The sequence below is a fragment of the Mustelus asterias genome, unplaced genomic scaffold, assembly GCF_964213995.1.
Source record: "Mustelus asterias unplaced genomic scaffold, sMusAst1.hap1.1 HAP1_SCAFFOLD_114, whole genome shotgun sequence".
In the NCBI taxonomy this organism is placed as follows: Eukaryota; Metazoa; Chordata; class Chondrichthyes; order Carcharhiniformes; family Triakidae; genus Mustelus; species Mustelus asterias.
The window spans coordinates 138,677-153,772 of NW_027590155.1; the positions used below are offsets into that span (position 1 = coordinate 138,677).

Genomic DNA, 15,096 nt, shown 5'->3' on the forward strand with positions numbered 1-15,096 from the left:
CAGAGCTGTGATAAGCTGAAGTTTTTCAACAGATTTAACACAATAAGGTATGTAACAAACATTACTCTTTGAATGTGGTGAGCTACAGTGAAATTTAATGCAGTAGAAGGTAACTCACTCATTCTGACAGTTGGTACCAGCAATTGCAATGTAAATATGATGTCGGGATACCGGCGTTGGACTGGGGTGGGCACAATAAGAAGACTCACAGCATCATGTTAAAGTCCAACTGGTTCATTTGCTCCGATAATAAAATCAATTTGCTTTATTTTATCAGCGCCCCGAAAGCTCCTGACTCCAAATAGACCTGGTGTTGTAAGACTTCCTAATGTAAATATGAATTGTTATGGGTAATTGACAGGATTGTGGAATGGGACAGATATTTCCTTCTTCCTGTTCAACCTGCCACAAGTATCGCTCCCGTTTTCGACCAGGAAGCAATACCCACTCTCCCTAATTCATGTGTTGCACGAGAGCAATGAATCAACATTCCCTAACCGCGAATCGAACCCAGATCATTGCAGTGAAAGCAACAAATTCTGTCAACGAAACCAACACGGAAATTGAGGTTTCCTCAGAATTATTGAGCAATTGTGGGCGTGTGTGATTTGGGAGAAAGGTCACGTGCTCTAGGGTAATCTCTGATGAGTGAAGCCACCGACCTCTTTATCGCTGAGCTTTTTGTGTTCTTGAGAAATCGTCCTCTGGGGCTGATGCAATGAGGCCAGCAGAGTAACTCACTGCATCCTCCGGCTGGAGGCCTGTGACTAGTGGTGTTCCGCAGGGCTCTGTATTGGGACCTCTGCTGTTTGTGATTTATATAAACGGTCTGGAAGAAGGTGTAACTGCAGTGATCAGTAAGTTTGCGGACGGCACAAAATTGGCAGGACTTGCAGATAGTGAGGAGCATTGTCAGAAGCTACAGAAGAATATAGATAGGCTGGAAACTTGGGCAAAGAAATGGCAGATGGAGTTCAATCCTGATGAATGCGAAGTGATGCATTTTGTAGAAATAATGTAGGGAGGAGCTATACGATAAATGGCAGAACCATAAAGGGTGTAGATACGCAGAGGGACCTGGGTGTGCAAGTCCACACATCCTTGAAGGTGAGGTCACAGGTGGAGAAGGTGGTGAAGAAGGCATATGGCATGCTTGCCTTTATAGGACGGAGCATAGAGTATAAAAGTTGGGGTCTGAAGTTGCAGATGTATAGAACGTTGGTTCGGCTGCATCTGGAATACTGCGTCCAGTTCTGGTCGCCACACTACCAGAAGGACGTGGAGGCTTTGGAGAGAGTACAGAGGAGGTTTACCAGGATGTTGCCTGGTATGGAGGGGCTTAGTTATGAGGAGAGATTGGGTAAACTGGGGTTGTTCTCCCTGGAAAGACGGAGGATGAGGGGAGACTTAACAGAGGTGCATAAAATTATGAAAGGCATAGATAGGATGAACGGTGGGAAGCTTTTCCCCAGGTCGGTGGTGACGTTCACGAGGGGTCATAGGTTCAAGGTGAAGAGGGGGTGCGGTGGAGGTTTAACACAGATATCAGAAGGACATATTTTACACAGAAGGTGGTGGGGGCCTGGAATGCACTGCCAGGCAAGGTGGTGGAGGCGGACACACTGGGAACGTTTAAGCCTTATCTAGATAGCCATATGAACGGAGTGGGAATGGAGGGATACAAAAGAATGGTCTAGTTGGACCAGGGAGCGGCACGGGCTTGGAGGACCGAAGGGCCTGTTTCTGTGCTGTATTGTTCTTTGTTCTTTGTTCATTGTCCGCAATGTGATTGCGGTGCGATTTGCTGAAAGCTGTTAATTTTATAAAAATAATCTTTTTGCGAATTGTAAATGAAATGCCCTTCAGTGCCCGGTAAGAATTCGCACAACACCAGGTTAAAGTGCAAGAGGTTTGTTTGAAATCACGAGCTTTCGGAGCACAGCTCCTTCATCACTCACGCTGAGGATTCACCACATTGTTCTGTCTTTGAATGAAAGCAATAGATATCTCGTCAATTCCCCGGTATCCTGAGTGTACGACACTGATTTCAACAGTACACTGCTTTAAATGTTTGTTTTCAATGTGAAATTAAGTTGTTTGATTCCATGTGAAGCATTTAAACTTACACTCTTCCGGGAAGATGGTGACATCGTGGTAAAATCAGTGGAGTATGAATCCTGTGGCCCCGGCTCACAGGTCACGATCCCACCGCAGCCTAGAACTGAAACGGAAGTGAAAGCTAGTCTCAGTAATGAAGCTTTGTTTTCTGATTGTCATGAAAACACATCTTGCAGAAGGAAATCTGCCATCCTTCTCCTTTCTGGCTCCATGGGACTCCAGAGGAAAGGCAATGTGATTGACTCTTAACTGCCCTCTGAAATGGCCCAGCAAAATACCCAGTTCAGAGGGAAATCGGGATGGACAACAAATGCTGGCATTGACAACAAAATATATATTGCATTAGCCGCATTTTAAGAAATGATTAATTCTCATTTTGTTTCATTTCATGTCAAACAGGGTGACATATTCTGGTGTCTTATTATTTAAGACCTCAACCTTTCAACTGTTCAGACAGGTAAGATTCAGTCAGAGAAAAGTGAACCACTGTGATCCAAAACTAGGTTTTGTACTTGCTGCGAATCCCACCTCAAATCAGAAAATGTTGGAAGCACTCATCGGCTTCAACAGCTTCTGTGGAGAGGGAAAGAGAGTGAATGATTCAGGTTGCTGACCTTTGACCCTAACTGGAAAAATTAAGTCAAGGAAAATAGAGAGGGAGAGGAGGAAAGAACAAACGGTATTTTGATCGGATGGAAGGCTGGAGTGATTGAATTACAATGGAGATGATTATTGTTCCCACTGACACAATCTCGCAGATCTGGGTTTGAATCTCACAATAAATGAGAACAAAACCTCTCGCTGAGTTCAGCGCTCAACTCCCCGCCTTCCAGTGAACTGGAGGCAGTTTTCAGTCACAAACCCACAACTGTGAGATAAACAACGCAGAAAGGAGAAAGACTCAGTTTGAGCGGTGACACTTCTGGAGGAATGGAGATCTGGAATCACTCAGGAATGAGACAAAGTTTAAAAATCAACGTCGCCCAACGTGGGGCTCGAACCCACGACCCTGAGATTAAGAGTCTCATGCTCTACCGACTGAGCTAGCCGGGCACATGTACTCAAATGCTTTCCATAACCTAAAATGCATGGAGACAAATACGGTTTTTCCATCTGGTGTCTCAGCTTGTTCTGATTTCAAAGTTTGCAATGAATCCACCGACAGAATCCCCAAAGTTCCTATCCATTCATCTCTATCATTAATTACATTATTCACATCTTCCAATTCTTAGCTTCACCTCTCCCAAATATTCCAAACTCCTCTTACGTCATTCACCTTATTTTTCTTTGTTCTTAATAATTTAGCCAAGGGTGGAGGGAACTCAACATTTGCACTGTCAAACTGTTTCCCAGTTTCCGACTTTTCAACAAGATCACCTCTGATTATTCTAAACTCCAGAGCGAACAGACTCATCCCACTGATTCTCTGCTCCCAGGAGAAACTCATAAATCAATCCAGTGAACCTCGGTTACACACAGACAGCGAAATAATGGACATAGCAAGGAGCAAAAGATGTCAACGTAATAAAAACATCGTCAGTGAGTCTGAGGGAGTAAGATAGAGACAATGAAAAACAGAGATAGCGAGTGCGGTACACAACCACAATCCAAGAATGAATAACAATAATCACACAGCTAGCTGTCTCAACCAACAAATATGGGGTCCTCTAAACTGGTGAACAGAGATCAAGTGAATGGCCACAAGCATATTAACCTTTTAATGTCTTGATTTTCTTGTGTGAGTGTTGTGTTGATAGATTGCCTGCTATCGGTGCTCAGGTTCTCAAACCAAATCCCACGTAAACCAATCCCAACGTTTGCACTGAAAATACATTTGTAAAACCTATGACTTGTCCAATATGAAACAACAGCTGATTGAGGGATCGAGTCCGGCATGTGAACCCGAGATCGTTCACACGTTTGTAGATATTTACTCCCCAGGCCCGAGTCATACCTCTCGTTCAATGAGCCACTGCTGAGGATGTTGTTCAATGAAAATATTTCCATTGACATCCAAAGCTGCTCAGACTTCTGCAGTGAAAGGTGAAAATGCTGGAAAAACTCAGAAAGCCAGACAGCTCGTGTGCACAGGAAAACAAATCTTATATTTTAGCTCCATAACCTTTCATTGGGAACAACTGGAAATTTTTAGAAATGTAGGAAGTTTTAAACAAGTGTTTTCCAGCAGCATAACAAGAGGGTTTGAGGCCTCGTGCCGGGTGTAAATCAGGAGAGATTAAATGAGGGAAACAAAGTAATTTAAAGTAATTAAACCACAGAATGAGGCCATTCCTCAGTCCCTTACAGGACTCAGTTGTGTTGTGGATGAAGGGGAACCTGTGGATGTAATGTACGTAGATTACATTGGAGCCACAGTGATGAGATGGTGGGTTTGAAAAATTGAAATTTACACTTAGGAACATAGAATTAGGAGCAGAAGTGGGCAAATTCAGCGCTTCGAGCCTGAACCATCATGCAATCAGTTCATGACTGATCTCTGCCCTGTTCTCAAATCCACCTCCCTACCTGTTCCAATATCCCCTCATCCCTTTAATTATCAGGAATATATCTGTCTCTTTCTTGAAATCATTTAATGATTCAGACTCAACCGCGCTATACGGCAATGCATTCCACAAATTCACGACCCTCAGTGAGAAGCAGTTCCTCATCATCTCAGTTTTAAATCTACCACCTCTCAACCTATACATTTGACATGGTGTTCCCGATTGCGCATAAGAAAAAATATTTCACTTTCTTCAATCCTGTTTAGAATTTTATATACCACGATCACTTCAGCATCTTGTGGGACTATTTGACCTCACTGTCGATTTCATGTCCCAGCAAACACAATCAGTGTTGTCATTAGCTGAAGCAGCCACTTATGTTCCATCCAAACTGGACACATGAAGGGATATATGGTAAGTCATTTTGAAAAACACAGTTCACCCGTGGCCCTGGGAGTCCAGTGGGTTGTAATCAGTACTCCCCAGTGTTGTTTGTTTTCAATTCCCGCTGAGAGAACGATTATTTATAGCTGTCAGCAAACTGTTGAAAAATAACGTGATTTACTATCTGATCGAAAGTAGATCTACTAATATGAGCCGAGTGAGTTTTGCAAGTCTACATCACAGCTGGAAACGTCACATGTGCAACAGGTCAAGAACAAACACAGTAGCAGAAAGATAGTGATAGGCTGCAAAGCGCTGACAATTGAGATGGTGATGTAAGGTAACATTTGGATGGTAAAAAGGTCAGATTTTGGCATTCACACTGAATTATTCAAGTTTTCCCTCACTCTGCAACGAAAATATTTGGAAAAGATTCTCTCTCGTTTCAAACAGTCGGAAGTGGAATTATTAACTGTAAGTGGAATGTCTGTTGTATGTTGTCACTGTTTGAATGTATCACTGGGATGGAAACAGAAGGTTCCATATTGCAACAGAGACTTGCTTGTGGTGAATGTAGTCTGGCCTGGCGCGAAAAATAAAGCAACACATGCAGTGTGTGTAAAGCAAGTTGTAAAACAGGCGACAAGCAGCTGGTCTGGTGGTCAGAGTTTGACACTTTCACTGCTGTTTCGATTGGTGGTCAGGTAATGGAGATTTGTTGCTCTCATCCAAACCGTAAAAACAAATGTCAGGTATTGCCTGGTGGAACATATAAAACACAATCTCGCCTCATGTCCTGTAGTGAAGACTGAGCAAATTCAACAGGAGGTATTTTTCTGTCATTTCTGGCAGGATATTGGGAACCAGACAAGGCTAAGGGCAGTTTAAATGGTGCTGGTCCTTCACTGCAGCTCATTCTGTTTCTGACTGGGTGTGATTCCTGCTTGTTACACAGTTCAGGATCAATTGATTCAGTGAACGAGCAGGTTCAAGCCAAGTGATGGACTGTCGCAGCTCCTTTGCTGCTAATTTCAATAACAATACCAGTAAAGGACACAGCTGCATATGTGGTAACGTAGCTGAGTAATCTAAGCCAGTGGCTGAAAGTCCAGTCTCTATGGTCGTTGTTGGTTCAACTACAGCCACTGCCAGAATGGGTTTGAGTTTTGGTCCCTGCAGCTGAAGTCCAGCATTTCAGATTGAATGCAAGAGTTTGTGCCGTGTCGTTTTTGGCATGAAGAAAGAGGAGCGACAGAGCAATGTAAACAGGTGTTGAGGTAAAGGAACGATGTGGAAGGAGTGGAGCAAATTATCGTGGATTCTGGAATCGGAAACAAAAAGAGAAAATGCTGGAAAATCTCACCAGGTCTGGGAGCATCTGTGGAGTGAAGAAAGCTGACATTTCGAGTCCAGATTACCCTTTTTCAAATCTGGGAGGAGTGGAGTTGCTCCGATAGAGAATACAAACGGGAACACCGGTTGAATGGCTGTCTGTCGAAATAAACAGCAGGATTGCAAACATTGAGACTGCAGTCCCGGCCGAGGGGATGTATTGGGATTTTCTAACTGAGGTTCAAATCCTGTCATGTGCGCTTCCCGTCATTCCTCATTGTGACTTTTTTATTGAAAGTTATTGGAAATGAAGCAATAGGTGCAGAAATGATCAACTCAGTGCAAATTTGTCACATCAGCGTCACTGAGGGTCTCGTGATCAGCGTCGGCGCCCTGACGCGGTTTCGATTCCCAGTCACGGAGTGAATACATTTTTGTTCATTTCTTCATTTAATAAAAGCAGCGTCCGTGAAGTGAACAACAAGCTAAATCTTCCAGCTGGATGAACTTGTATCAGAGCTGGAAAAATCAGAGATGTAACATTGACGATAAACTCTGAAGAAGAACCACATGACGCACACAACATACATGTCAAGTACATACACAGTACACATGTCAAATCATGTCACTTTCAACTTCTGTCCTTTAACTTCCGGCTCTCCACCTCAGACATTTCCACATTCATCAAAAATCTTCATCCTCAAACCCTCGATCCACGGATAATGCTGCACTTACTAGAAGCGCGTTGCAGTATTTGGCTCCATAGCTCAGTGGTTAGAGCACTGGTCTTGTAAACCAGGGGTCGCGAGTTCAATTCTCGCTGGAGCCTATGGGCAAATTTTAGATGATAGAAGCTGTCAGAAAGGGGAAGAGAGTCTGGCAGACGAAATAGAGAGCTTTGATGAGTGGAGGCGCAGATCGGGTGCAATTTTGGAAAGCGAATAGATGTTTCCTTCTTCGTAAAAAAAATAGAAAGAGCAGGACATATTTGAAGAGCTGAAAAAGGTTAGTATCGATATTGAGCATAGAATAGATGCGTCTGTACAAGGAATGCATAAAACTAGCATGTAGGTGCAGGCAATGATTGGAAGGAAAATTGCATTTTGGTCTTTATTGACGGCAGACTGGAGTCCAAGTATAATGAGGTTTTTCTAAAGTTGCACAGAGTTTTGTTGAGACCGCAAGTTGAATATTCTGTGCAGATATGATATTCACATTTAATAAAGGATATGTTTGCATTGGAAACGGTGCAGATAAGGTTCAGCAGATGATCCCTGGGATGAGGGAGTTGTCGTATGATGTGAGGCTGAGTAAATTGGGCTGAAAGTCTCTGGAGTTTGGAAGAATGAGAGGCGATTTCATTAAACCTACACAAGTCTGATTGGGTTTGACAGGGTGGAGGCTGAGAGATTTCTTCTGCTTGTCGGGAAATCTAACCCACGGCAGTACAGTCTCAGGAAAATGGGCTGATCATTTCAGCCTAAGAAAAGGCGAAATTACTTCACTGAAATGGTTGTGAATCTTTGAAATTCTCTATGCCAGACAGTTATGGAAGCTCCATCATGGAATACATTTAAGGTTGGGACAGACAGGTTTCTGGTCTCTCGGAGAATTCAGGGATATGGGGAGCTGGTGCAAAACTAAGTTGTAAACCAGGATCAGCCATAACGGTATTGAATTTCGGGAACAGGCTCGATGGACCGAGTGGTCAACTCCTGCTCCTATTTATTGTGTTCATGTGTTTGATCAAGCTAGTAATTCATGTTAAAATAAAAGCAGAAAGTGCTGGAAGTTCTCAGCAGGTCTTGCAGGAAATGTGAAGCAGACAGAGAGTTAAGATTCTGAGTCTAATATGACTCGTTTTAAACTGGTAACTGAGTGTGAGTTCCAACAATTAGCACAATATCGAGACAGGGAATTGAATTTAATCCAGTGAAAGCCCTGAATTTAAACTCCTGTACTATTTCTGCAGTAAACGTGTTTAGGAAACTTACCTGCCAATTGAAAGTGTGGAGCTCTGAGAGCACCCTAAGCAAAATGGACCCCCGCTATTCCTGTTTCTGCTTATATTCCCGACACAGATTTACTTTGTTCCCTTCTGTAACAGTGAAATATTGTCCAAACTTTGTCAGCCTTACTGTTATTCAGTAAATTACCATACTGTTATGACACTGAGGTTAATCCCCTTTATCTCGCATCGTAATCTGGAAAAACTATTTGTGAAACTGCGAACTGTTTTTAATTAACGTTCAGAGGCTTATTAATGAAAAAAAGCTTGTCACTCACTTTGAGTAAATAATTAACAAGCTATTATATTTAAATGACCAAGAACTTTAAGTAATCAAGTAACATGTTAATTAAGGTACAGTTCGAATGAAATGCTGTTCAAATAATACGAGGAACATTCATTACCAAAACTGTAATAACAGAATTTCAGTCACACTCAAATAAATTATACAACCCGCCTCGAAGGGATTCAGAAGATTTTGGTGTTCTTCAGTAGTTGTGCGCTGTCTGTAAGGTCTTGCAAACTCGGTGTCCTTCTGTTAGATAGTTTTCTTCAGCGAGTTTTAATCTGGCAGGGGTGGAGAACTGCTGGACAGACAAATGTTTTTTTGACTGGCTGCCCTGGCCTCTGGAGATGTTCACCCAAGGTATTATCTAGAGATGGCTGTTCCTCTGGCCTTTTTTACCTGCCATGACCTCGCAGTTTTCTTACACCACGATTGGTTTGATGCTGACAACAACAAAAAAAATCAAAGCACATAGGTTTCCTTTCGCTGAGTGTTTACTTTAAACTCATTGGCTGTTAGTTGATTGGCTACTTTAACTCAAATCCTAACAAAATGCAAAAAAACCTGTGGAGCCTGATGTTTGGTCCCTTTAAACCAGTAGTTCCCAAACTTTTATCAATGGGCCGCCAAACTTTCAGAATAAAAATTTGCTCACGCCACACCAATTCTTTTATTGATAAGAAATACATTCAAAAACAAAAAGAAAACAACTCCTCGCAGTGCTTGATTCATAACATAGAACACAACTACTTTATAATATGATCATGGGACATCCAGAAAGTATAAAACAATGCAGCTGCATAAGAACATGATTCATTCCCAAAATATATTTATAGACGAGCCTCTTACATATGTAACCATAAGTAAGTATACAAACTCAATGAGAGGTGTGACCTTGTTTTTGTCGGGTAATCTCATTTGTATTAGGTCTAATTTGAGACAAAAAAAACTCTCATCTCCTCAGCAACACAAAGAAGCCTTTCTCTTTTCTGGTCTTTGATATTTAGCAGAGCTGAAAATCCCTATTCACAACAATATGTCGTGGAGAACTGTAGAAGAATAGCTAATGCTCTTGAAGAGATGGGTGGATACTGTTTCTGGTTGTATATCCAAAAAGAGTCCAGTGGCATACTCCCGTGTTTCATTTTCAAGGTGCGATCACTTGAAATGCAGGCCATTTCCTCCTCCTCATCCAATGTCAGACCGGAACAGCTGGAATTCGCAAAGTGGTCTCTCACCCAGTCGAATTTTTCTGTAGACAACGATGGGAAGTCATGATCAATCTGTTCTACCAGTGTTGCAAGATGTTCCTGTATGAGGCCGTACAATTCATTGCCCGTTTTAAAACTTCTTACCAGTGGGAACATTTCGAGGTTATGTTGCATCGCTCTTCTGAGCCAGAGCTGAAGCTTTTTTTTTGAATGCAGTTAGTTTGTCTGTAGTTGTGAGGATATTGTCATCGCGGCCTTGCATACTGGCATTGAGCACATTCAACCGGAAAAGATATCGGCCAAATATGCCAGCTTTGCACACCAGTCATTGTCATCCAGTTGGTGGTACAATGGGTTCCCTTCTTGTTCCAAAAATTCTCTTAATTCGTTCTTCAGTTCCAACACCCGATTTAAAACGTTTCCGCGGGACATCCAGCGAACCTCCGAGTGCAGAATTAGGCATTGATGTTTTGATTCCATGTCTTTGCAGAGTTGAGCAAATAACTGCACCTTTAGTGGTTTTGCTTTGATGAAGTTCGCAATGCGCACAGTCTGATCGAGAACCAACTTCAAATCAGCTACAAGGGTCTCGGTGATTAACGCCTCTCTGTGTAAAAAACAGGGAGTTGATATTACATCTGGATTTTTCTGTTTGGTGAGTGCCACCAAGCCTCTCACATTCCCTATCATACATGGCGCTCCATCCGTACAAATTCCAATACAAGAATCCCATGAAATCTCAACTTTTTCCAAATACTCAGACAAAGTTTGGAAATATCTTGTCCTCTGGTATGTTTTTCAAGTTCCTTGCAAAATAGAAACTGTGTGATTATTTCGTCATTGTGAATGAATCTGAAATAGGCAAGCAACTGTGCTTTTCCACTAATGTCGGTCGATTCATCAACTTGAATGGCAAATTTAGAATTCTTCATACATTCAGAAACACGCTTCTCAATATTAGCTGACATATCAACTATTCTTCTGTGAATTGTATTATCAAATAAAGAAATTTCCATAACTTCTCGCTCAGCATCATCACCAAACAAAGTTTTCACAATCAAGCTGCAGGCAGGCTGAATCAATTTTTCAGCTATTGTATGTGGTTTTGTCTGTTGAGCAATCAATTCAGCCACTTGGTAAGATACAATCTGCATCTTATCTGAGACTGTCATTCGTTTTTCGAAATATGATCGTTGGCATTTCTGCTGTTCCAAAAGCCTTTCAAAATATTGAACATCCTTGTTTACCAGATTTCCATGTTTTGACAACAGATGTCTTTTCATCTTGCTTGGGACCATATTGGAATTGGAAAGCTTCTCACCACAGATCAAACACATAGGCCGCGGTACGTTTTCATCTCCAGTGCATATGAAACCGAGACTCAGATAGCTATCCATATATTGTCGACAAACTTTCTTTTTTAGAGGTTTGCTTGGGCCTGCTACTGGTGTAGAATTAAACGACTCTTCTTCAGCACTCTGTTCGAATGGCGATTCTGGATGACAACTTGGACTCGGATCGTCCTCAGCATCACTTGATGCTCTTGCTCTCACTTTCGAAAAATATCTATCCAAGTTTAAATGTTTCTTTGATTGTCCTTGAATCTTCCCGCCACACTTGCCATCCTCTCTCGCCGCACCAGTGTGGCGCACCGCACCCTTTGGGAACCACTGCCTTAAACAAATGTTGCAACCTGGAGTCTGTGTGTACTCTACACTTTCGCACAGCACTCAGAAACAGCATTTAAATGACTGTTTTCTTTCCCTCCAGCATTTTTTACAACTCTTTTATATCTCTACAAACATTATTTTAGACGTTTACAAACTCAACTTGAAACTGGCAGATACAAACCGGGGTGCTGGCTCTCATCTGTTTCTTTTCAGGATGGAATTCGTCTGCTCTTCATGCTCACTGAAGCACCAACACGACAAAGCGGCCATTTGCTGGTTCAATCCATCCGAATAGTTCCACGGATCTGTACTGCCCAATAAGACATCAATGTCCATACGTGAAGGAGAGAGTCCAATTCAAAAATAGTGTTGAGAAATACATCAAGGAGAAATATTAAGTGAGCTATGAAGTCTTATTGAACGCGAATTTGAACAGACAGTACATGGAACGTGTTTATTTTGTTGGACTTTTTGGAATGTGCTGTAAAGCCAAATAAAATTCTTATATTTGACCAAGCTACGTGTTAGATTGGTTGTTCCGGAAGAATACTCAATTTCTTCACTCTTCACTCACCTCCTACTCAATTTGAACATGCCACGCAGAGCCTTGCGATGAATGCATTAATTTCAACATCATGTTTCTAATGAATGACGATAGTTTTGTCTAAATATGTGGTATAAGTGATGATAAAGGAAGACTGATTCCCCCCACCACCAACAGTTGGGGCGGCACATTGGCACCGTGCGCAGCACTGCTGCCTCACAACGCCAGGGACCCATGTTCGATTCACGGCTTGGGTCACAGTCTGTGTGGAGTTTGCATGTTCTCCCTGTGTCTACCTGGGTTTCCTCTGGGACTCCGGTTTCCTCCCACAGTTCAAAGATGTGCAGGTTAGGTGAACTGGCCATGCGAAGTTTTCCCTGTGTATACGAACAGGTGCTGGCATGTGGCGACTAGGGGTTTTTACAGTAACTTCATTGCAGCATTAATGTAAGACGACTTGTGACTAATAAATAAACTTCAGTTCCATCCGTCCCACAACGTCCAAGTGGGTATCCGACCAGTCATAATCTGTAAACAGCACTGCAAGTCTGTTTTCGTGTTACTTATAAATCTCACGCAAGTCTCTCCAAGTATCAATATTTTGATGCTTTACGGCCTTTAAAATATTTGATTTCATATTAGCAGGGCAGAACAGAATACGCTCATACTTACGCTCATAATACTCCAGGTGCCACCTTGTTTATCACTCAGTTACCTTGTCTATGTTTCCTTGCAGCCATTAGGGCCTTTCTTACGGTTTACAGTCCACAGTTCACCTCACCTGACATGATCAGAAAAATGCAAAGATTTATTCTGCCTCTTCGTGTCAGTCGTTAAAATACGCTGCAAATAGCTGGGAAAGAGGGACTGATCCACGATACACGTCATTGTTCATAGCCTTCCAACTTGAAGATGTAACATGTACCTAGGTTGTGCTTGTTCTAAATAATTTGTCATCTTTCCATGCTGATATATTGGTCCGAGTCAATGAGCCTTTATATTGCATCTTAACTGACGGTACGGCAGCTTATCAACTAACTTTTGGAAATGTCATCTACTTGTTTCCCTTGAACTAACAGATAGTATAATATGAAAGTGCGGGGGGAGAGGGTGTGGTGGGGACGGTGGGGGATGGGTGGTAATTAAGAAGCAGAATAAAACCCTTTGGAATGCCAGGTTGACTATTTTTTTCTGAGCGAAATGCAATGTTGATACTTCCTCAGTAAGGTGCCCTGTCCCTTTCACAATATCTGTTGTCAAGTTAACTGCCCTCTAGTTATCTAATTTCATAGTTGCATTACTGTTCATTAAGATTGCATCCACTATTGAAAGAAGAACTCCTCAACAACGTCAATTTTCTGCGTGATGTCTTCATCGAATTGATGTGCATCCACAGGTATCTAGATGGTTTGTCCTTTCAGCAATTCCAAGCAGTTTTACTCCTGCCACTGGAAGTCCACATCAAACACGTGCCCCAGAGAGTCAGCTGCAACACCCAGAATAAGAGATGATGGAAAATATAGACAACAGAAATGTAATGAGACAGAGGCAGAATAAGAATCACTGAAAGAGTGAGAGACCAAGCCCGATGCACAGAAAATAAATCAGCGGGGATTGAACTTGGAAGGAACAGATTAGCTTCACAGTCCTTAAGATTAAAAATGTATATAGGCAGGGAAAGCGAATATTTGAAAAAAACTCAAATTTGAACAGTGCCTAATCTAAACACCAGGACACAACTGAACGTTTTAAAACAGAATGCAGTATCTCTGAACAGTAATACTTGTTGTCATCTTAGGAGACCTTTTTTAACAAATGATTTGGTGCAGAAAATGCAAAACAACGATATGATGAATTACTTCTTGATGGACATTACCTCTTTATCCATCTAAAAGGGAATCATTTTTTGATGCAGAGTCAGCAAATGCAAACGTGAAACTGATTGAAAATATGATCGCAAATCCCTGTCTAAACAGCGGTAAAATATGTCACTTCTAATAAGCCGACCGTCAACCTACTCTTTTGCAGAAAATCAAAAGAATGCTCAATTTCTCCTGAAGGCTGGTGATAAATAATCTGTCGCTTTATGTGATAGTTTACAGTCAACTTTGATCTTCACCGTTGGAACTGATAACAGTGTAAACAGTTCAAACATTTCGAGGTATTTTAGTTTGCTTTACTAGTTTTACAAATGTATTGCCGAAATGAGTTTATTGCCTTACTTACTGGATCAAAACAACCCAGGGCTGTCAGGTTTATTCTTGTTCAGTGACAATATAATCCTCGAAAAAAATTACAGACATGATTTGGTTTTTCAGTCTTTAATTTTCTCTGTACAATCTTATTGCATTTTTTACATCACCAATAGCAATAACGTATGCAATAGTAGAATTCGGTCACCACCGCCCCCACTCCTCCCCTCACACCGCCCCCCCACCCCACACCGCCCCCCCCCCCACACCCCGCCCTCACACCCCCCTCCCCCCACCTCCCCCACGCCACCCTCCCCCGTGGAATTGAACTACATTGACTTAACAGGCACTTAACCAGGTAGTGTCCGAGGCCGAACGATGTACAGACACTCAACATATTAAAGTGTCGACAACCTTGTCCCATTTATACTGACTCGATCTCAAGTATCATGAATGCCTGTCGATGAATGTAAATGAGAAGGTGAAGGTGCGTTCGGGATGTTACGGCACAATCGCAGGGACAAATAATCCCACTGGTGCACTGTTTAATTCGGAATAAAATGAGGAATGTATTCCGAAAGTGCTGTGATCTGAAATGAATTGTAACCAAGTGTATAATAACTCGCCTGCGATTACACACTGCCTGTTATTGTCAAATGAACTCTTATAAATTCATGGAATGTCAGAACGTTTCCGTGGATACTGGATGGAAAGAGGCCGTTCACTCTGACCACCAAAGGAACAGTACAGTATGTCTAATTCCTCTGTCTTTATCCCAGTAGACCTGACCATTTTCTTAAGATAATTGTCCAATTCACATCTATATCCATGTTTGGGTCTTTCCCCA

The 15,096-nt window shown here is 42.0% G+C and overlaps 2 non-coding genes across 2 annotated transcripts; one reads left to right on the forward strand and one right to left on the reverse strand.

The window, feature by feature from the left end:
* Nucleotides 1-3,098: 3,098 nt before the first annotated feature.
* trnak-cuu (transfer RNA lysine (anticodon CUU)) lies at nucleotides 3,099-3,171 on the reverse strand. Its single transcript has one exon. It is a non-coding gene; the product is annotated as a tRNA-Lys (tRNA).
* Nucleotides 3,172-7,094: 3,923 nt separating this feature from the next.
* trnat-ugu (transfer RNA threonine (anticodon UGU)) lies at nucleotides 7,095-7,167 on the forward strand. The gene has a single exon. It is a non-coding gene; the product is annotated as a tRNA-Thr (tRNA).
* The last annotated feature ends 7,929 nt before the right edge of the window (nucleotides 7,168-15,096 follow it).